The 24275-nt window shown below is 45.9% G+C and overlaps 1 long non-coding RNA gene across 1 annotated transcript in view; it reads left to right on the plus strand.

Moving 5' to 3' along the window:
• The first annotated feature begins 5560 nt into the window (after positions 1-5560).
• Positions 5561-24275, plus strand: part of LOC141058929 (uncharacterized) — a 266551-nt gene continuing 247836 nt past the window's right edge. The window contains exon 1 of the long non-coding RNA XR_012222352.1: positions 5561-5724. This is a non-coding gene — a long non-coding RNA (uncharacterized lncRNA). The remainder of the gene's footprint in view (positions 5725-24275) is intronic.

Raw genomic sequence — 24275 nt, forward strand, 5'->3', positions numbered from 1 at the left:
CTCTGCTGCCCTCCTGGTTTATGACTCTTACTTTGGCCTGGATTCTGACTCTGCTTTTGCCTAACGATTCTGTACCTCTGCTGACCTCCCGGTTTATGACTCTGGCTTCGACCTGGAATCTGACTCTGCTACTGTCTACTGTCTTTATACCATTTCTGCCTGACTGGTTTAGTCTCGGATATCATTGCCTCTGTGTCCTGTATTGGAACACCTTTCTGGCGACCGTCCTGCTCTGGTCATTGCTCCTATTCAGACAGCGCCTCCTGGGCTCTGCTATAAATCCAGATCCCTGTATAGGGGTAAAGGGTCTCAGTGTTTCTTGGGGTGCTGTCTGGCTGCAGTCCAGACCGCAGGCAGACGTCACATTATATCCGGCGCTAAAAATAAAACGGCTTTTTGTGTCTATACTTAACACAGATAAAAGCAGTTTTCCTCACCTTTTTTTTTTCTTCCTCTTGACTGAGCTGATTCTTGGCCCAAACACCTGTTACATTGCTCAGCCTGGGAAGTCACTCTCAGGCTCAAACATGCTGCAGCCTGGAAGCTTCAAGGAAAATGCTGGCTGTTGGAAATCCACATTCCTGGACCATCACCCCCTGGACAGCGTTGGGGGTCAGGTATTGCCCGCAAAAGCGGCCAAACTGTTGTTACCAGTTTCCCTTTCTTTTGCTAAGAAACGTCTGTGTGTGAAGGCTTATGTGGATTGTGGTGCTGCCGTCAACCTTATGGATTTTTTATGTGCTAAGAGTCTGGGTGTACCTCTGTCAAGGCTTAAAGCGCCTATTCAGACTACTGCGATTAATGGTACATCTATATTCCAAGGAGGCGTGGAATTCTTTACTGCTGAAATTTCTATGTCAGTGGGGACATTGCATAATGAACAAATGTCATTTTTTGTTATATACAATTTATCAGATCCAGTGGTGTTAGGCATGCCATGGTTGCACCAACATAATCCGATTATTGACTGGCGCATAGGTGACGTGGTACGCTGGAGTCCATGGTGTCAGAGTAACTGTATGTCTTTTTCAGTGAACCAGATTAAAATTAAAACACCTTCTATTCCATATGCGTTTAGGGATTATGAAGATGTTTTCTCTATAGTGGAGTCGGAGAAACTACCTCCTCACAGAGAATACGATTGTCCTATCGAATTGGTCCCTGGTGCCCGTCTCCCTAAGGGGAGAATATTCAACCTCTCCGGTCCTGAGCGTGTAGCCATGAAGGAATACATTGCAGACAGCCTTCGAAAAGGCTTCATTAGACCTTCCACCTCACCTGTAGGAGCTGGGTTTTTCTTTGTAGAGAAAAAAGATGGTGGTCTCAGACCATGCATTGACTACCGTGAGCTTAACGCCATAACGGTAAAAAATCAATACCCGCTGCCACTCATTCCTGATCTGTTTAACCAGTTACTGGGAGCTCGCTGGTTTACTAAGCTTGACCTCCGGGGGGCATATAACCTGGTCCGCATAAGAGATGGGGACGAATGGAAAACGGCCTTTAATACACCCCTTGGCCATTTTGAGTACCTGGTAATGCCCTTCGGACTCAGTAACGCTCCTGCAGTGTTCCAGCACTTCGTCAATGATATTTTTAGAGATATTTGTGGGGTGTATGTCGTCGTATATCTGGACGACATTTTGATTTATTCTGCTGATCCTGTGACTCATGCTCAACACGTCCGTTCAGTACTGCAAAGACTGCGCGAAAACTCTTTGTTCGCGAAATTTGAAAAATGTGTTTGTTTTTTTTTGCCGAAGAGGTGCAGTTCTTAGGATACATGGTCTCAGGCAAGGGGTTCCGCATGGATCCCGCCAAGATTCAACCCATTAAGGATTGGGTACAACCCAAATCGCTGAAAGCACTCCAGCGATTTTTGGGATTTGCGAATTATTATCGCAAATTCATCAGGGGATTCTCAGAGATTGCCAAGCCACTCACGGACCTTACCCGGAAAGGGGCGGACGTGACTAATTGGAATCCTGAGGCAACCAGGGCTTTTTCCACACTAAAAGGGTGCTTCGTGGCCAACCCGGTGTTGATTCAACCAAACTTGGACCACCCGTTTATTGTGGAGGTGGATGCCTCCGAAGTCGGAGTGGGAGCAGTGCTCTCACAAGGCTCTGCATCCCTCACTCAGCTTCGTCCATGTGCCTTTTTCTCCCGCAAATTCTCTGCCACGGAGAGAAATTATGACATCGGCAACCGAGAATTATTGGCAATTAAGTGGGCCTTCGAGGAATGGCGCCACTTCCTCGAAGGCGCCAAACACAAAATTACTGTTATTACCGATCACAAAAACCTAACCTACCTAGAGTCGGCTAAAAAACTAAACCCTAGGCAGGCCAGGTGGGCCTTGATTTTCTTCAGGTTCGATTTTTTTTTTTTTTTAATCACCTTTCGCCCCGGAACCAAAAATGTGAGGGCAGATGCCCTCTCCCGCAGCTTTTGTCACACACACACCGAGGACTATGAACCAGCTCCCATATTGGCAAATGGCATTGTTGTGTCGGCAGTATCTCTGGACCTTCTGGAGGAGATCCGTAGGTCATCAGAACAAGTTCCTGACTCTACGCCCCCCAAAAAATTATTCGTCCCAGCTACTTTTCGCTTACGAGTGTTAAAAGAATCTCACGACTCCGTCCTGGCAGGCCACCCTGGTCTTAATAATACCACTAGGCTGGTAACCAGGAACTTTTGGTGGCCAACGGTGGCCAAGGACTGCAAGGAGTACGTCTCAGCGTGTGAAGTCTGTGCCCGCGCCAAGTCCCCCATAACCGTCCTGCCGGCTGGCTTCAGCCCTTGCCCACCCCTGAAAGTCCATGGACCCACATCTCCATGGTCTTCATTACAGACCTGCCACCTTCCGAGGGGAAAACTTGTATTTGGGTGGTGGTGGACAGGTTCAGTAAGCAGTCTCACTTTGTTCCCCTGTCCGGCTTACCCAACTCTGAAACCTTAAGCAAGTTGTTTGTTCTTCATGTTGTACGTCTGCACGGCGTTCCGGCAAATATCGTATCCGACAGGGGTACCCAGTTCGTCTTGAAGTTCTGGAGGGCGTTCTGTAGACGTATTGGTGTTGAGTTGTCTTTTTCCTCGGCATACCATCCCGAGACGAATGGTCAAACTGAGCGTGCCAACCAAACGCTGGAGCAATACCTCCGCTGCTATGTCTCAGCACATCAGTCAGATTGGGTGGAACATTTGCCATTGGCAGAGTTCGCTCTCAATAATAGATACCAAGACTCCATCAAAACCACCCCCTTCTTCTGTAACCTCGGTCTACATCCGCGCTTTGGATCATTTTCGGCAAAGATGTCGGAAATCCCAGGGGTTGAGCAAAGTATACATCGTCTAAAGACTATTTGGTCCGAAGTAAACTCTAATTTAAAAGGGGCTCAAATTAGACAGACTTCGGCAGCCAATAGACGACGATCCCAGGGGCCGCACCTGGGAGTTGGTGACAAGGTTTGGCTCTCTACAAGAAACATCAAACTTAAGGTACCGTCAGCCAAACTGGGTCCCAGGTTCATCGGACCATATGAAATATTAGAGGTAATTAACCCAGTAGCGTTTCGGTTAAAACTCCCGCAGTCTTTTAAAATTCCTAACGTTTTTCATAAGTCCCTCCTCAAGGTATACCGCTCCCCAATTCGTCCCGTCCGGTCCCCTCCTCCTCCAGTTTTGGTCAAAGGCGCCTTAGAGTACGAGGTCCAAGGCATATTTGATTCCCGTCTAGTGAGAAACTCGGTACAATACTTGGTGCATTGGAAGGGCTACGGCCCAGAGGAGAGGTCCTGGGTCCCCGCTAGTGACATTCGTGCAAAGCGGTTGATTAGCAGGTTTCACCTCCTCCACCCTGACAAACCGGGTTTTGAGGGTCCGGAGGCCCCTCTTAGAGGGGGGGGGGTACTGTCACGGCACCGCCAGACTCAGGGCCTGCTGTTCCGGCCTCGGCCAGTAGGAGGCGCCGGACTATCACATCACCGCCAGACTCGGGGCCTGCTGTCCCGGCCTCGGCCAGTAGGAGGCGCCGGACTATCACATCACCGTCAGACTCAGAGCCTGCTGTTCCGGCCTCGACCACTAGGAGGCGCCGGACTGTCCTATCACCGTCTGACCCGTGGCCTGCAGTCTCGGCCTTGGTCTCTGGGAGGCGTTGTGCTTCAACCCCGAGTGGTGGCGGCGATAGTCATGAGGCTCCTGCGCAGGCGTCCGCTGGACGCAGGCTTCGCTCCTCGGTCAGTCATGAAGGGGCTGGTGCATTACCATCCAGCCTGGTCCTGGGGGCGGTCCGGATGACATCATCAGGCCACGGGCCTGTAAGGGATGACCTGATCCCTTAAATACCTTGGGACTGCTCTTGCAGGCCGCCGGATATATTCTTGGTTCCCCTGCGTGTTACTGTGTGAATTGCTGTTTTACTGACGCTGACTTTTGCCTGGACTTCTGACTTTGCTTCTGCCTAACGATTCTGTACCTCTGCGACTCTCCTGGTTTATGACACTGACTTCGGCCTGGATTCTGACTCTGCTTCTGCCTAACGACATTGTACCTCTGCTGCCCTCCTGGTTTATGACTCTTACTTTGGCCTGGATTCTGACTCTGCTTTTGCCTAACGATTCTGTACCTCTGCTGACCTCCCGGTTTATGACTCTGGCTTCGACCTGGAATCTGACTCTGCTACTGTCTACTGTCTTTATACCATTTCTGCCTGACTGGTTTAGTCTCGGATATCATTGCCTCTGTGTCCTGTATTGGAACACCTTTCTGGCGACTGTCCTGCTCTGGTCATTGCTCCTATTCAGACAGCGCCTCCTGGGCTCTGCTATAAATCCAGATCCCTGTATAGGGGTAAAGGGTCTCAGTGTTTCTCGGGGTGCTGTCTGGCTGCAGTCCAGACCGCAGGCAGACGTCACATAAAGACTGATAACTCCCTGCATCTCCTTACCATTGTTAAGGACATACTGGGAGTTGTAGGTTCATCAGATACAAATGTATATGGGCCTGACTTAGAAGGATTCAGCTCATCAGTTATTAATCACATGATGTCATAGACCTAATGGAAAAGGGAAGAATTAGCTGGGTAGAAATGCAAAATGGGCGCCTTAGGCTTCATCTGCCTTGGGCACCCAAAATACTTTGTTTCGGCCCTGGTAACGGATAAAGCAAAATCCTACATGACCTATCAGTGTTCTACGATTTGGGTTGAGGACACTTATTGTATGTGGGCTGGTGAATTTTGTGTGCCAGGGCTGCTTTTTAGTCCCAACTCGGCCCTGAATCCCCTCGTGTATCTGAATGGGAGGAACGGGGTGAACTTGTGCTAATTGTGCAGTCACACTTTGTCATCTCTGCTCCGTCCTGTCTTCCAGCGCAGGGTTAAATTGCTCTGACTTCATAATCTGGCTTCATGGCTTGGTCATAGATGCTGGATCCTGATCCCCAACAAAATCTCACCAACCGAAGATTGTGAAAGAAACACACAAAACACTTTTATTGGATGTTAAATTGACCGAATTTTATTCCAAATCTCATCATTATTTCTTTGAGTGTCTGAAATTTAGAATCAGCCAATTACTATGAAAGAGACACTGAAAATGGCAGAACCCCCGACTCACGAAGAATCGTCCTTCAGCACTCAGGAGAGGAAAAACCCCCTGTGGTGGAAACCTCTAGGGAACCATGGCTGCAGGACTGCCCTTCCCTTGGGCTTAGAAGGTTAGTGCCAACATGTAACAGCAAATTGTACCTGAATTTGTACATTGTGTCATATTTGTTTTGGAGAAGCCTAATGCGTCCTCTCCAGGCCGTACACATAAAGTGAAGGCGGCGAGTGCCGGACGTGAGGGAGATCTGGCTGCAACATCTGTCACCCCATTGATCTGGCTGGCTAGGCGGTATGGCTGATCTGGCTGGCTAGGCGCTATGGCTGATCTGGCTGGCCTCCCCATGTACAGCATGAGCCCCACACAGCCTTCCCATGTACAGCATGAACCTCACACATCCTCGCCATGTACAGCATGAGACCCCACACAGCCTCCCATGTAGCCCCCCCAGGGAGCCTCAGCAGACAGGTAGGGAGGGGGGTATGCACGCTCTTTGGTTACAATACCCAGCATCAGGAGAGATAAGGCTTCCAAAAACAGACTGAATTGAAGTTGTCGTAGCTGTTTTCCTTCTGACCAAAGTCAGGTATGTCAGGAGACCAGTCCACCCCCGTAGCCCGGCCCCTACCACATTTGCATCCAAAGCTAAACACATTACTGCAGCTTATCACACCCAGGGCCGGACTGGCAATCGGGCATTTCTGGAAAATGCCAGAACGGCCGAACCCTGTAGTGGGACGCACGATCAGTAATCCTCTTCACGCTGTCAGCTGCTAAAAATCACGGCCGCCACATGAAATTTGTGGCTGCGGTCTGATGTCCAACTCTTGATCCGGGATGCAGTGACGTAACAGAGATAGGGCAAGGGGAGGAGGAGACTCAATGTGCTCAGTGCTGTGCTGCTTGGAGTTCCGGTCCTGCTTCTTACTGCAGTGATCAGTACATCAGACGTCCACTTCCTCAAGTCTAGCGCAGCTTGCATGACCAGAAGGGGTTAACAAGCATCTGATAAGCTGAGTGCACTGCACAGAGAAGCCCAGACAGCAGCACAGGAGTTGCACCTAGGAAGAAAGAAGCTGTTAAGAGGCAGGCATTTGTGTACGTGCACATGCTGTGGAATGCTCTGTGGATTAGGCTGCGAGGATATTGTAAAATTCGTAGATAAATCTGCAGGTCAAAAGACCTGCAGTTTTACCTGTGGATTAGCCTGCGGTTTTGCCCTGCGGTCTATCATCTCTACAGTGGAGGAGATGGTAAACTGCAGCCGAATCCGCAGAAAGATTTGACATGTCAATTTTTTTCTGCGGTTTAGAAAACGCAGCAAATCCGCGTGGAAAAATCTGCACTGCGGTTTTTGATATCTATAGGATATTATGGTAGTGTACACCGCAGCAGAAACTGCTGCGGGTCCGCAGGGCCAAAACTGCTGCGGATTCGCAGCATAATCCACAGCGTGTGCACACACCCTAAGGCTGTGTTCACACGTAGCATTTTTTTGCGTTTTCGCTGCGATTTTCAACGTGCGATTTTGCCGCAAAAAATAGCATCCCATGCAATCATATAGCATTCCGCTCATGCTTTCCTAATGCTGCAGATTTTTCCATGGCGGAATTGCATTGCAGAAAGATACGCAGCATGCTCATTCTTTGTGCGGAATCGCGGGAATTCCGCACACATAGGAATGCATTGTTCTGCCTTCTTTCCGCATGAGGCTATGCTCACCATGCGAAAAGTAAGCAGAACATTTGCGGATTGTACCCACTGTTTGGAAGAGAGGAGATTCTCCTCCAGGCTCTGGGTACCATATACCTGTAAAAAATAGAATTAAAATAAAAAAATGGTGATAATCTCACCTTCCGATGTCCCTCGCAGCGTCACCAGGCCTCAGCAATGCTCTGGGCAGGTCCCGTTCCAAGTGATGCATTGTGACAATGACCTTTGATGACGTCGCATTCTCGCGATACCATAGCAGTGACGCGAGACTGCGATGTCATCAAATGGGAACGGCACCTGCCAGGAGCATCGCGATGATCGGGAACGCTGCGTGGGACGTCAGAAGGTGAGAATGACACGATTTTTTATTTTTTTTAATTATTTTTAACATTAGATCTTTTTACTACTGATGCTTCATAGGCAGCCTCAATAGTAAAAAGTTGGTCACACTAGTCAAACACTATCACAAAGGAGGAAGAAAAAGACCAGGTTTTCCAATGTATCCACACTGACCACACAAGGACAGAAATGTCAAAGTAAATGTCTAAGAGAGAGATTTTTAGAGCGTGAATGCCCTAAAAAATTAGTAAAAAAAGCATACTCAGAGGCAAAGGGAATTTCACAAAGTAGTTTAATACATGGGACAGACAATAAAAAATCTACAGATGAATACTATACCACTAATTTCATCACAACCTTTTCTTCCCAAAATGGCACTTTCTCAGGAATATAATACAGAAGCACTGAAAGGTCCTACTAAATTACCCAGTCTTTCAGAAAGTATTACCAACTAGACCAGTGGTTACCCTTAGGAGGGCGCCATCCCTATAAAACATTTTAGCCCCCAGTAGAATTAGGAATGTGGGAGACAAAAAAGCCCCGAATGCAGGAAAAAGTACCTTACAGAAGCACATAAGAGTTTCCTTTAAATGTAAAAACAAAAAATGCTTGTGTTTATGCATTAGTGATAATGTAAATACCTTTTATTCAAATAGTGATAATGATAGAGTATATAACATTAATTTTAAGCTAACATGTCAATCCAGTTTTGTGATTTATCTAATTGATTGTTGCTGTGGGAAACAATATGTGGGACGCACTACACAGCCTCTACATCTAAGGATGAGCTCACAACATAGACACAATATCTCTAAAGGATATCTGAAACATGGCTTGTCTCGACATTGTTTTGAAAAACACGGGAATAAAGCCTCTCTGTGAGTTACACCCATAGATCATATACCAGCAGATACCCCAAACAGAATACAGTGTCTAAATAAGAGAGAACTGTATTGGATATGTAAACTAGATACCATTCATCCTAAAGGCCTCAATGAGTTGGTAGATATTTTTTGATAAGCTTTCTCTCATGTTTCTTTGTCCCTAGCGGCCCAACGGATTTCCTTCCCTGACCTGGCGTGTCAGCGTTCTCACATGGGGGTCCGTTATTGGATGTCGGACACCTAGTGGGAATTTTACCAAACAATCGGTTAATTCCAAATTACATAACCATTCCTTGCAAGTGGAGAGGTAGCATAATGGTAATGGGAAGCCTACAGGGTTCTGGCTTGCCTAAACCTTGTGGGTTCGAGTCCAGTCATTATATCTTTATAAAAATGTAATATATATTTATTATAGGTTTCATACATTTTTAAATGAAAGATTGATTTTTTAGATGTTCAATGTGTTTTATCAGAGGTTATATTTATATAGGTTTGACATTTTAACATTGGAGGGGGAGTTTTCACAGGAAGTGATGTTTTGTCTGTTAGTGATGTCATGTAGGTCTTATGTCATGAAGGGCTTATATAAAACCACAACAATCCTAACAAGTGGAGAGATAGTATGATGGTAATGGGAGGCCTTAAGTGTTCTGGCTTGCCGAAAATCTGTGGGTTTGATTCTAGTCAATTCTATTTTTATCAAATTTTAATATGTAGTGAATATAGGTTTCATACACTTTTTCAAATTAAAGATTGATTTTTTAGATGTTTAATGTGTTTTATCAGAGGTTAGATCTTGATATAAAGTTATTGTGACTGGTGTATGACATTTTGACATTGGAGGGGGTAATTCCACAGGAAGTGATGTCTTTTTGCATGTAATTGTGATGTGATGTAATGAAGGTTTTGTATAAAACCACTGCTGTAATCAGATTCTGTAATTCTTTGGCCCTGAGGAAGTGGCAGATATGCCATGAAACGCATCGGCACAATAAAGCTATGAAGAATATTTCTGTCCTTGTGTGGTCAGCGTGGATATATTGAAAAACCCGGTCTTTTTTTCCTCCTTTGCGACATTGGTGTCTACAGCAACCACTGGTTCCTTTCACATTCTGCAAGGGGTTGTGACAGTTCACAACCTTTAAAGGTGAGTGCACTAACCGTGTATTTGCCACCCCCAAAAAAATCACTTTTATCGCCCTATGTGCGCTCTCTTTCCTTAATAGTCAAACACTGTTTGACGAGTGTGACCTACCTGTCAATCAGTTTTCCAAGCGATGCTACAGATTGCTTGGAAAACGCTAGCATTCTGCAAGCTAATTACTTTTGCAAATTGCTAGTTTTTCCGTGGGAAATAGGCAGAAATTGAAATGCGATTTTCTCGCATATTTCCTGCGGAATGGAATTCCGGCATTCCCGCTGAAATTTCCGCGGCAACGTGTGGACATAGCCTTAGAATTAACAAAAAAAAGTGTCCTCTCTGCTCCCATGCCACTAATGCAAAAGAAAATCATTACTCCTGTGGTGAACTATAACTCCCAACATGCCATATTAGCTCCTGTACATGCTGGGAGTTATAGCTCTCTTCAAAGACATAAGGATAATGGTCAACCATGTGACATAACTGGCACCTATGGGATCTTAAAGGTAATCTGATGGCTGATGCCAGCTGCTCAATCCACAGGCCGCATGGATCAGACATTGGCTGTATCATTCCAGCCAGGTATGGTTGACTCTGACACGCTGCGGCATTTCATGCAAAAACCTACTTTGAAAGCCGCCGTGGACTGAGGTCACACAGGTGACTAGTCAGACAGGTGGGTCCCTGGTGGCTTCTCCCCATCTGCTCCCACTGAGGGACAATTTTCTTTCTGCGTGCAACCAGTCATTGGCAGCAGGAGGGGAGAAGTCAGAAAAGTTTTTCTCTGTGACGCTGCAGTGTTAAAGAGACAAACATACTGGGCTTAGATCGTACAGCCGGTGCCGGACACGTGCTGCCTATGGGTCAGACTCACTATAAAGCAGGTGTGAGCAATTAATTTTTTAGAGGGGCCACATGAGACCATGACTGTTGTGGAAGGCAGAACCAATAGCTTGAAATTAATTCTCAATATTAATTTATTAATATTAATTGTATCACTTAATATTGAGCAGAATTAAATATGCTAAACCCCTATATATCTTTAACCCCCCACAGCCCCTTATATACATAACATGAGCCTCACACAAGCTACTACATATGCAACATGAGCCCCACACAGCAGCCCCACACAGCCTACCCATGTAATGCATAAGCCCCACACAGCCTCCCCATGTACAGCATGAACCCTACACAGCCTCGCCATGTACAGCATGAACCTCACACAGCTTCGCCATGTACAGCATGAACCTCACACATCCTCGCCATGTACAGCATGAGACCCCACACAGCCTCCCCATATACTGCATGAGCCCCACACAGCCTCCCATGTAGCCCCCCCAGGGAGCCTCAGCAGACAGGTAGGGAGGGGGGTATGCACGCTCTTTGGTTACAATACCCAGCATCAGGAGAGATAAGGCTTCCAAAAACAGACTGAATTGAATTGAAGCTGTCGTAGCTGTTTTCGTTCTGACCAAAGTCGGGTATGCCAGATGACCAGTGAGTCTGAATTAGCAGTTTTTTACGCCCTTAATTTACAAGCAATTGGAGACAAAAGAGACTGCACACGGGTCGTGGGAAAATCACTTCATCTGACGAAATGAAACACAAGGCAATATTTTATACCATTTACAACAAATGTAGCTCTATGTGGCTCATGTAGCCCCCACCCCTCAGGGTCATACCTTGTTTACCATGTACCCAGAACATGTTGTTGCTGACTATTGAGGACATATATGATAACAAGTATAGTCTCCTTGAAACAGAGACTAATAGTCTGCAGTGTCATAAGAATAATTCTAGCAATAATAGGCAAAAGGCAATTGAAGTATTAAAGGGATATGAAAGCAAACCTTCTATATCAATTTCCCCCTTTTGTAAATGGTATAACTTTTGCCACAGGGTCAGCTGATGTCCACAAAGGAGCTATTGTCTCATGGGTCTAGTACCCATAAGGGGGCTTCCTACCTGCTTCACCCATCCACCCTCAGTGTGGACACTCACTTTCCCCATCAGCAACGCTATCTGGGGTCTATGATACACTACAGAAGGTTCAGCCTTAGATTATTTTTTCACACATACATTATTCAGCAGTAGAGTTGAGCGAAACGGGTCGAAAAATTTCAAAAGTCGCCGACTTTTGTCAAAGTCGGGTTTCATGAAACGAAACCCGACCCTAGGATGAGGTCGGCCACGAGGTCGGCGACTTACGCGTCAAAGTCGCGTTTCAAAAGTTTGTTTTGCGCTCTTTTTCAGCCAATCAGGATCCACGGACACTGTGGGCAACGTGGTGACATAGGCACGGGTCACCACCATCTTTCAGAAGGGCATGCAAGTGATTGGCTAGCTTTGGTGGGCGTCACAGGGGGTATAAAAGGGCATGCACGCCGACCGCCATCTTACTTCTGCCGATCTTAGCATAGGGAGAGGTTGCTGCTGATTCTGTAGGGAGAGCGTTAGGCAGGGAAGAAGAAAAAAAAACTGCTTCTGCTGCTAGCGATTGTGCCTGTACAACACACCAGTTACTGTGTGTGCAGTGCAAGGGGAGGCTATATTGTGGTGTATCAGTGGTGTTGGTTGTTGGGCTGCCTTCTAAGGCTTCCTGACAGCTGCATTGCTGTTTACCCACTGCTCTGCAAACTGCTTTTTTAAAAGCAATCCCAATTTTTTTTTTTTTTTTTGTCCTTCTGAGGTACTGAGCTGCAAACTGCTTTTTTAAAAGCAATCCCAATTTTTTTTTTTTTGTCCTGCTGAGGTACTGAGCGTGCATTTTTTCACACCATACAGCGGTGTACGCTCCTCACACAGTACCGTGTAACGGCTGTTATCACAGCCACAGTGAAGCTAACTGTGTCACTCTGTGAGAATAAGTCGAGGACATGTTCCCTTCTTACAGACCTGCACTCTAGGGAGATTCCTATTCTGCCCAATTCAACATACACCTTGTAGTTTGTGATAAACTAGCCAATTTCTGCCTCTGACATAGCGCTGTGCAGAAATTCAAAATCTCCCTTATCCTCTAGTCACTTTTGTCACAGCTGTGCCATCGAGCCTGTGACATAGCGCTCAGATATTCAGTGGGCCTCACACAATCCAAGAGTGTCCAGTGTCCACAAGTGTCTGCAGAAATTCAAAATCTCCCTTATCCTCTAATCACTTTTGTCACAGCTGTGCCAGTGAGCCTGTGACATAGCGCTCAGATATTCAGTGGGCCTCACACAATCCAAGAGTGTCCAGTGTCCACAAGTGTCTGCAGAAATTCAAAATCTCCCTTATCCTCTAATCACTTTTGTCACAGCTGTGCCATCGAGCCTGTGACATAGCGCTCAGATATTCAGTGGGCCTCACACAATCCAAAAGTGTCCAGTGTCCACTAGTGTGTGCAGAAATTCAAAATCTCACTTATCCTCCAGTCACTTTTGTCACAGCTGTGCCATCGAGCCTGTGACATAGCGCTCAGATATTCAGTGGGCCTCACACAATCCAAAAGTGTCCAGTGTCCACTAGTGTGGGCAGAAATACAAAATCTCACTTATCCTCTAGTCACTTTTGTCACAGCTGTGCCATCGAGCCTGTGACATAGCGCTCAGATATTCAGTGGGCCTCACACAATCCAAAAGTGTCCAGTGTCCACTAGTGTGTGCAGAAATTCAAAATCTCACTTATCCTCCAGTCACTTTTGTCACAGCTGTGCCATCGAGCCTGTGACATAGCGCTCAGATATTCAGTGGGCCTCACACAATCCAAAAGTGTCCAGTGTCCACTAGTGTGTGCAGAAATTCAAAATCTCACTTATCCTCTAGTCACTTTTGTCACAGCTGTGCCATCGAGCCTGTGACATAGCGCTCAGATATTCAGTGGGCCTCACACAATCCAAAAGTGTCCAGTGTCCACTAGTGTGTGCAGAAATTCAAAATCTCCCCTGTCCTATAGACACCTTGTACCTTGTTTTACATTACTATATAGTTTGTTGGATTTTGTCTACATTTCTGCAAAAAATGAGGAAGTCTGGTGGAAGAGGCTGTGGAATTGGGCGGGGTTTGGCAGCTGGTAATGATGGTGTTGGTGGTGGATCTGATGGTAGTGGCAAGAGCAAAATAGGACCGAATGCAGGAGGTGTTGAGCCTGCATCATCGTCTGTCTCCATAAGGCTTCGAAGGCTTAGTTTTCTAGGAGTTGGCAAACCGCTTTTAAAGCCAGAGCATCAGGAAAAAGTTTTGTCTTACATTGCTGACTCAGCCTCCAGCTCTATCGCCTCCTCTTCTTCAGTTGTAAAAAGTAAAAGCACTGAGTCGTCATTGGAGGCTCATGTTCATGAACCACACCTTTCCTTGTGTCCTTCACCCCAACCAAGATTGAAGGATGACGCAGGCCATACTACTGATTACTCCATGGAGCTGTTTTCACATACCATGCCTGGATTATCAAGTGAAATGGTGAATTACCCAGGCCAAGATGAATCTGACATGGAGTGCACTGATGCACAGCCGCTGATGGATGATTCTGCTGGTACATTCACTCAGAGCACTACATTGTCCTCGCAGTGTACAGAGCCAGATTCTGACCCTGATGAGTCTCAGGTGCCATCTAGGCCATCAGAAAGAACAACAACTCCATCACCATCATCAACCCTCTCTCAGTCCGCCCTGTCCACCGCTACTTCCACCATATGCAGCTCTCAAGTCCAGCTCACCCTCCCAGACATTATGAGTAGGTCAAGAAAGTACTCAGTCTCTCATCCGCGTACACACTGGGTTTGAACACCCACATTGCCAAACTAATCTCGTTTGAGATGATGCCCTTTCGGGTTGGTGGAAAGCGCAGCTTTCCGCGAACTCATGGCCTATGCAGTACCACGCTATGACCTACCCAGTCGCCACTTCTTCTCTCGCAAAGCCATCCCAGCCCTCCACCATCATGTGAAAGACCGCATTGTCCATGCACTCAAGCAGTCAGTGAGCGGAAAGGTGCACCTCACAACTGATGCATGGTCCAGTCGGCATGGCCAGGGCCGTTACGTGTCCATCACTGCGCACTGGGTTAATGTGGTGGATGCAGGGTCCACAGGGGACAGCAGTGGTGGGACAGTGCTGCCTAGCCCACGGTATAGGAAACAGTTGGCTGTAGGCGTTCGACCCTCCTCCTCCTCCAGAAGCGCAAGCTCGTCCACAGAGCGCAGTCGTACGAGCACTCCATCTGCAGCTGCCACTGTTGCACACGAGGTGTCCCCCTATCGAGCAGCTAGTGGAAAGCGTCAGCAGGCTGTGTTGCAGATGATGTGTTTGGGCGACAGACACACCGCCGAGGTGCTGGCCGAGTACTTGAAGCGACAAACTGAGTCATGGCTGGGCAGTGTACATCTTGAGGCAGGCAAGGTAGTTAGTGATAACGGCCATAATTTTGTGGCAGCCATAGCCCTTTCAAAACTCAGCCATATACCTTGCTTGGCTCACACCTTGAACCTGGTGGTGCAGTGCTTCCTCAAAAATTATCCGGAGTTAACAGCCCTGCTCCAGAAGGTGCGAAGACTGTGTGCGCACATCCGCCGGTCGCCTGTACACTCCGTTCGTATGCAGAAGCTGCAGCGATTGCTCCACCTTCCCAACCACCGCCTCATTATCGACATTGCAACAAGGTGGAACTCCACCCTGCACATGGTGGAGCGGCTGTGCGAGCAGAGGCAGGCCATAATGCATTTGTGGGAGGATACACGGCCAGGCACTTTGAGAGCAGACATGGAGTTGACAGGTGTGCAGTGGTCGAAGCTGAAAGACCTCTGTAAAGTCCTTCAGTGTTTTGAGGAATGCACACGGCTGGTAAGCGCAGACGACGCCATCCTAAGCATGAGTATCCCACTTATGCGTCTGCTCATGCAAACTTTGACGCACCTTAAGGAGCAGGCTTCTGCAGCCAATGTTGATGAGGAGGAAGAGGAGGAGGGAATCCTTGATGACATTCAGCCATTGTCTGCTCAGGGACCTCTCCTGGACGAGGTGGAGGAAGAAGGGGAGGAGGAGGAGGATGATGGGGATGATTACTTAGGAGAGGAGGATGCATCTCGTGGGGCAAGTGAAAATGTTGGCGTGGCAAGGTCTGGTACAGGGTTTGTGCGTGACTGGAGGGATGTGGATTTGCCAGAAAGTGCTCCTCCAACCAGCACTCGCAGTGCATCATTGACACCGGGAACATTGGCCCACATGTCAGATTATGCCTTGCAGATCCTAAAAAGGGACCCCCGCATTGCCAAAATGATGAACGATGATGACTACTGGTTGGCCAGCATCCTGGATCCACGCTATAAAGGCAAATTACAAAACATCATGCCACAGGACAACCTTGACCTAATATTGGCTAATAAACAAGCAACTCTAGAAAATCGGTTGCTTGAGGCATTCCCAGCACACAGCAGCGGTGATGGTTCTCACACGAGCCGTACGGGCCGGGGGCAGCTTGGCAGAGGTGTTCGTGGTGCACACAGCAGAAGTGGCATTGGAGACAGGGGTTTCATGACAATGTTGTGGACTGATTTTTCAAGTACCGCTCACACAACTGGTAATACTGCATCGATGGAAAGTGACAGGAGACAGCAGTTGTCAACTATGGTTACAAACTACTTTTCCTCCCATATCGATGTTCTACCACACAGGTCATTCCCCTTTGACTATTGGGCTGCTAAACTGGACACCTAGCCTGAACTGGCACAATATGCCTTACAGGAGCTCGCTTGCCCAGCTGCAAGTGTGCTATCGGAAAGAGTCTTCAGTGCAGCTGGATCAATCCTGACAGAAAAAAGGACCCGTCTGTCAACCCAAAATGTGGATGATCTAACCTTCATTAAAATGAACCACGCATGGGTTTCCAAGGATTTTGTCCCACCATCCCCTGATGACACATAGGGTGACAGAAAAATGGCTTGCTTTGGTCCACCTCTTCCTGGGACTTGACCTATTTCACCTTTTGCATCAGCTGAATGTCCAACATGAACATATGCTACTTTCTAAAACTCCCTAACTGTGCTGCCTCCCCCCCCATGAACAAAAAAATTGTCATCTCTTTGCTGCGTGGCGATCCCCTGGATTGGGCATTTTCTTTGAAACCAGATGATCCTATTCTGACTAATGTGAACGCATTTTTTCAAGCCTTGGGGTTGTATGACGAACCTAATGCCATTGATCAGGCTGAAAAGACCCTGCTGGCATTGAACCAGGGTCGGGATTCTGCAGAATTGTACGGTCAAAAATTCCGAAAGTGGCGGTACTTACTACCTGGAATGATAATGCCTTGGCTGCTCTCTTTCGGAAGTGTTTGTCAGAAGCCGTAAAAGATACTATGGTGGGATTTCCTGTTCCCTCTGGTCTTGACGATTCTATGTCATTAGCCATTCAGGTTGATCGGCGTTTGCGCGAACGCAAAACTGCACGAGAGGTGTTGTCACCTGTTGAACAAATGTCTGAACCTATGCAATGTGATAGAGTTTTCTCCAGAGAGCAGCGTCAGGAGTTCAGAAGGCGCAATAAGTTGTGTTTTTTCTGTGGGGATGCCTCGCATATTATTTCTGTCTGTCCTAAACGAGAGAAACGCTCTGCACACACGTTTTCTGTTGGTGGTGTTCAACCTAAGTTTCTTTTGGCTATTACTCTGATCTGCTCCCTGTCCACATTTTCCGCCAAGGCTTTTGTGGATTCGGGAGCAGCCCTAAACCTAATGACCTTGGATTTTGCTAAACGTTGTGGATTTCCAATGACACCTCTGCAGACGCCTATCCCTTTGAGGGGGATTGATGCTACTCCTTTGGTTAAAAATAAACCTCAGTTTTGGACCCAGGTGGTAATGCGGGTCGCCCCAGACCATCAAGAAAATTGCAGATTTTTGGTGTTGCATAATCTGCATGATACCATGGTTCTGGGGTTTCCCTGGTTACAAATTCATAATCCAGTTTTGGATTGAAAATCTGTGTCTGTGGTGAGTTGGGGTTGTCAGTGTGCCTTTAGTGAGGCTCCGGTGTTTTCCACCTCTCCTCAGTCGCATGATGTTCCTGATTATTTGGCGGACTTTTATGATGTATTTAGTGAAAATGAGTCTGCATCTCTGCCTCCTCATAGGAGTTATGACTGTGCAATTGAACTGAGCCCGGGGTGTAAATTTCCCAAGGGTCGGCTCTTCAATTTATCTGTACCCGAGCACGAGGCTATGCGATCCTATATTAAGGAGGCGTTGGAGAAGGGTCATATTAGACCATCCTCGTCACCCTTAGGTGCCGGTTTTTTTTTTTGTAGCCAAAAAGGATGGATCATTAAGACCTTGTAATGATTATCATGCCCTCAACAAAATTACTGTTAAATATCAGTATCCGTTACCCCTGATTTCGGATCTATTCTCTAGAGTTAAAGGTGCTTGCTGGTTTACCAAGCTTGACCTCAGGGGGGCGTATAATCTTATTCGCATTAAGCATGGGGATGAATGGAAGACGGCGTTTAATACTCCGGAGGGACATTTTGAGTACCTGGTGATGCCTTTTGGGCTCACTAATGCCCCTTCTGTCTTCCAGTGCTTCATGAACGATATTTTCCGAGATTTTGTCGATAAATTTTTGCAACTACTTTACTTTTGGAGAAAATTCAAAACATTCATTATTCAATAGGGCCCAAAATATCAAAAACCAGTGGCTTGAATGAACACTCACATTTCTTGGTAGAATCGTGCAAGACTGAAATTTTTGATGTTTTTCTACTCCTCTCATGAGCCCAAACAAGTCTCTAAAAGCATGAGTTTGCAACTACTTTACTTTTGGAGAAAATTCAAAACATTCATTATTCATTATTCATTATCTCTACAGTGAATTCCACTGTAGAGATGATAGACCGCAGGGCAAAACCACAGGCTAATCCACAGGTAAAACTGCAGGTCTTTTGACCTGCAGATTTATCTACGAATTTTACAATATCCTCGCAGCCTAATCCACAGAGCATTCCACAGCATGTGCACGTACACAAATGCCTGCCTCTTAACAGCTTCTTTCTTCCTAGGTGCAACTCCTGTGCTGCTGTCTGGGCTTCTCTGTGCAGTGCACTCAGCTTATCAGATGCTTGTTAACCCCTTCTGGTCATGCAAGCTGCGCTAGACTTGAGGAAGTGGACGTCTGATGTACTGATCACTGCAGTAAGAAGCAGGACCGGAACTCCAAGCAGCACAGCACTGAGCACATTGAGTCTCCTCCTCCCCTTGCCCTATCTCTGTTACGTCACTGCATCCCGGATCAAGAGTTGGACATCAGACCGCAGCCACAAATTTCATGTGGCGGCCGTGATTTTTAGCAGCTGACAGCGTGAAGAGGATTACTGATCGTGCGTCCCACTACAGGGTTCGGCCGTTCTGGCATTTTCCAGAAATGCCCGATTGCCAGTCCGGCCCTGGGTGTGATAAGCTGCAGTAATGTGTTTAGCTTTGGATGCAAATGTGGTAGGGGCCGGGCTACGGGGGTGGACTGGTCTCCTGACATACCTGACTTTGGTCAGAAGGAAAACAGCTACGACAACTTCAATTCAGTCTGTTTTTGGAAGCCTTATCTCTCCTGATGCTGGGTATTGTAACCAAAGAGCGTGCATACCCCCCTCCCTACCTGTCTGCTGAGGCTCCCTGGGGGGGCTACATAGGAGGCTGTGTGGGGTCTCATGCTGTACATGGCGAGGATGTGTGAGGTTCATGCTGTACATGGGAAGGCTGTGTGGGGCTCATGCTGTACATGGGGAGGCCAGCCAGATCAGCCATAGCGCCTAGCCAGCCAGATCAGCCATACCGCCTAGCCAGCCAGATCAATGGGGTGACAGATGTTGCAGCCAGATCTCCCTCACGTCCGGCACTCGCCGCCTTCACTTTATGTGTACGGCCTGGAGAGGACGCATTAGGCTTCTCCAAAACAAATATGACACAATGTACAAATTCAGGTACAATTTGCTGTTACATGTTGGCACTAACCTTCTAAGCCCAAGGGAAGGGCAGTCCTGCAGCCATGGTTCCCTAGAGGTTTCCACCACAGGGGGTTTTTCCTCTCCTGAGTGCTGAAGGACAATTCTTCGTGAGTCGGGGGTTCTGCCATTTTCAGTGTCTCTTTCATAGTAATTGGCTGATTCTAAATTTCAGACACTCAAAGAAATAATAATGATGAGATTTGGAATAAAATTCAGTCAATTTAACATCCAATAAAAGTGTTTTGTGTGTTTCTTTCACAATCTTCGGTTGGTGAGATTTTGTTGGGGATCAGGATCCAGCATCTATGACCAAGCCATGAAGCCAGATTATGAAGTCAGAGCAATTTAACCCTGCGCTGGAAGACAGGACGGAGCAGAGATGACAAAGTGTGACTGCACAATTAGCACAAGTTCACCCCGTTCCTCCCATTCAGATACACGAGGGGATTCAGGGCCGAGTTGGGACTAAAAAGCAGCCCTGGCACACAAAATTCACCAGCCCACATACAATAAGTGTCCTCAACCCAAATCATAGAACACTGATAGGTCATGTAGGATTTTGCTTTATCCGTTACCAGGGCCGAAACAAAGTATTTTGGGTGCCCAAGGCAGATGAAGCCTAAGGCGCCCATTTTGCATTTCTACCCAGCTAATTCTTCCCTTTTCCATTAGGTCTATGACATCATGTGATTAATAACTGATGAGCTGAATCCTTCTAAGTCAGGCCCATATACATTTGTATCTGATGAACCTACAACTCCCAGTATGTCCTTAACAATGGTAAGGAGATGCAGGGAGTTATCAGTCTTTATGTGACGTCTGCCTGCGGTCTGGACTGCAGCCAGACAGCACCCCGAGAAACACTGAGACCCTTTACCCCTATACAGGGATCTGGATTTATAGCAGAGCCCAGGAGGCGCTGTCTGAATAGGAGCAATGACCAGAGCAGGACGGTCGCCAGAAAGGTGTTCCAATACAGGACACAGAGGCAATGATATCCGAGACTAAACCAGTCAGGCAGAAATGGTATAAAGACAGTAGACAGTAGCAGAGTCAGATTCCAGGTCGAAGCCAGAGTCATAAACCGGGAGGTCAGCAGAGGTACAGAATCGTTAGGCAAAAGCAGAGTCAGAATCCAGGCCAAAGTAAGAGTCATAAACCAGGAGGGCAGCAGAGGTACAAAGTCGTTAGGCAGAAGCAGAGTCAGAATCCAGGCCGAAGTCAGTGTCATAAACCAGGAGAGTCGCAGAGGTACAGAATCGTTAGGCAGAAGCAAAGTCAGAAGTCCAGGCAAAAGTCAGCATCAGTAAAACAGCAATTCACACAGTAACACGCAGGGGAACCAAGAATATATCCGGCGGCCTGCAAGAGCAGTCCCAAGGTATTTAAGGGATCAGGTCATCCCTTACAGGCCCGTGGCCTGATGATGTCATCCGGACCGCCCCCAGGACCAGGCTGGATGGTAATGCACCAGCCCCTTCATGACTGACCGAGGAGCGAAGCCTGCGTCCAGCGGACGCCTGCGCAGGAGCCTCATGACTATCGCCGCCACCACTCGGGGTTGAAGCACAACGCCTCCCAGAGACCAAGGCCGAGACTGCAGGCCACGGGTCAGACGGTGATAGGACAGTCCGGCGCCTCCTAGTGGTCGAGGCCGGAACAGCCGCTGGTTTTTGATATTTTGGGCCCTATTGAATAATGAATGTTTTGAATTTTCTCCAAAAGTAAAGTAGTTGCAAACTCATCCTTTTAGAAACTTGTTTGGGCTCATGAGAGGAGTAGAAAAACATCAAAAATTTCAGTCCTGCATGATTTTACCAAGAAATGTGATTCTTCATTCAAAACCTGATTTTTGCTATTGGGCTCTATTGAATAATGAATGTTTTGAATTTTCTCCAAAAGTAAAGTAGTTGCAAACTCATCCTTTTAGAGACTTGTTTGGGCTCATGAGAGTAGAAAAACATCAAAAATTTCAGTCCTGCACGATTCTACCAAGAAATGTGTGTTCATTCAAACCGCTGTTTTTTGATATTTTGGGCCCTATTGAATAATGAATGTTTTGAATTTTCTCCAAAAGTAAAGTAGTTGCAAACTCATCCTTTTAGAAACTTGTTTGGGCTGTTGAGAGGAGTAAAAAACCATCAAAAATTTCAATCCTGCATGATTCTACCAAGAAATGTGATTCTTCATTCAAAACCTGATTTTTGCTATTGGGCTCTATTGAATAATGAATGTTTTGAATTTTCTCCAAAAGTAAAGTAGTTGCAAACTCATGCTTTTAGAGACTTGTTTGGGCTCATGAGAGGAGTAGAAAAACATCAAAAATTTCAGTCCTGCACGATTCTACCAAGAAATGTGTGTTCATTCAAACCGCTGGTTTTTGATATTTTGGGCCCTATTGAATAATGAATGTTTTGAATTTTCTCCAAAAGTAAAGTAGTTGCAAACTCATCCTTTTAGAAACTTGTTTGGGCTGTTGAGAGGAGTAAAAAACCATCAAAAATTTCAATCCTGCATGATTCTACCAAGAAATGTGATTCTTCATTCAAAACCTGATTTTTGCTATTGGGCGCTATTGAATAATGAATGTTTTGAATTTTCTCCAAAAGTAAAGTAGTTGCAAACTCATGTTTTGAGAGACTTGTTTGGGCTCATGAGAGGAGTAGAAAAACATCAAAAATTTCAGTCCTGCATGATTCTACCAAGAAATGTGTGTTCATTGAAACCGCTGGTTTTTGATAGTTTGGGCCCTATTGAATAATGAATGTTTTGAATTTTCTCCAAAAGTAAAGTAGTTGCAAACTCATCCTTTTAGAAACTTGTTTGGGCTGTTGAGAGGAGTAAAAAACCATCAAAAATTTCAATCCTGCATGATTCTACCAAGAAATGTGATTCTTCATTCAAAACGCTGGTTTTTGCTATTGGGCTCTATTGAATAATGAATGTTTTGAATTTTCTCCAAAAGTAAAGTAGTTGCAAACTCATCCTTTTAGAGACTTGTTTGGGCTCATGAGAGGAGTAGAAAAACATCAAAAATTTCAGTCCTGCACGATTCTACCAAGAAATGTGTGTTCATTCAAACCGCTGGTTTTTGATATTTTGGGCCCTATTGAATAATGAATGTTTTGAATTTTCTCCAAAAGTAAAGTAGTTGCAAACTCATCCTTTTAGAAACTTGTTTGGGCTGTTGAGAGGAGTAAAAAACCATCAAAAATTTCAATCCTGCATGATTCTACCAAGAAATGTGATTCTTCATTCAAAACCTGATTTTTGCTATTGGGCTCTATTGAATAATGAATGTTTTGAATTTTCTCCAAAAGTAAAGTAGTTGCAAACTCATGCTTTTAGAGACTTGTTTGGGCTCATGAGAGGAGTAGAAAAACATCAAAAATTTCAGTCCTGCATGATTCTACCAAGAAATGTGTGTTCATTGAAACCGCTGGTTTTTGATAGTTTGGGCCCTATTGAATAATGAATGTTTTGAATTTTCTCCAAAAGTAAAGTAGTTGCAAACTCATCCTTTTAGAAACTTGTTTGGGCTGTTGAGAGGAGTTAAAAACCATCAAAAATTTCAATCCTGCATGATTCTAAAAAGAAATGTGATTCTTCATTCAAACCGCTGGTTTTTGATATTTTGGGCCCTATTGAATAATGAATGTTTTGAATTTTCTCCAAAAGTAAAGTAGTTGCAAACTCATCCTTTTAGAGACTTGTTTGGGCTCATGAGAGGAGTAGAAAAACATCAAAAATTTCAGTCCTGCACGATTCTACCAAGAAATGTGAGTGTTCATTCAAGCCACTGGTTTTTGATATTTTGGGCCCTATTGAATAAGGAATGTTTTGAATTTTCTAGAAAAGTAAAGTAGTTGCAAACTCATCCTTTTAGAAACTTGTTTGGGCTGTTGAGAGGAGTAAAAAACCATCAAAAATTTCAATCCTGCATGATTCTACCAAGAATTGTGATTCTTCATTCAAAACGCTGGTTTTTGCTATTGGGCTCTATTGAATAATGAATGTTTTGAATTTTCTCCAAAAGTAAAGTAGTTGCAAACTCATGCTTTTAGAGACTTGTTTGGGCTCATGAGAGGAGTAGAAAAACATCAAAAATTTCAGTCCTGCATGATTCTACCAAGAAATGTGTGTTCATTCAAACCGCTGGTTTTTGATATTTTGGGCCCTATTGAATAATGAATGTTTTGAATTTTCTCCAAAAGTAAAGTAGTTGCAAAAATTTATCGACAAAATCTCGGAAAATATCGTTCATGAAGCACTGGAAGACAGAAGGGGCATTAGTGAGCCCAAAAGGCATCACCAGGTACTCAAAATGTCCCTCCGGAGTATTAAACGCCGTCTTCCATTCATCCCCATGCTTAATGCGAATAAGATTATACGCCCCCCTGAGGTCAAGCTTGGTAAACCAGCAAGCACCTTTAACTCTAGAGAATAGATCCGAAATCAGGGGTAACGGATACTGATATTTAACAGTAATTTTGTTGAGGGCATGATAATCAATACAAGGTCTTAATGATCCATCCTTTTTGGCTACAAAAAAAAAACCGGCACCTAAGGGTGACGAGGATGGTCTAATATGACCCTTCTCCAACGCCTCCTTAATATAGGA

Source organism: Dendrobates tinctorius, unplaced genomic scaffold (assembly GCF_039654945.1).
Source record: "Dendrobates tinctorius isolate UK_male_01 unplaced genomic scaffold, ASM3965494v1 ptg000220l, whole genome shotgun sequence".
In the NCBI taxonomy this organism is placed as follows: Eukaryota; Metazoa; Chordata; class Amphibia; order Anura; family Dendrobatidae; genus Dendrobates; species Dendrobates tinctorius.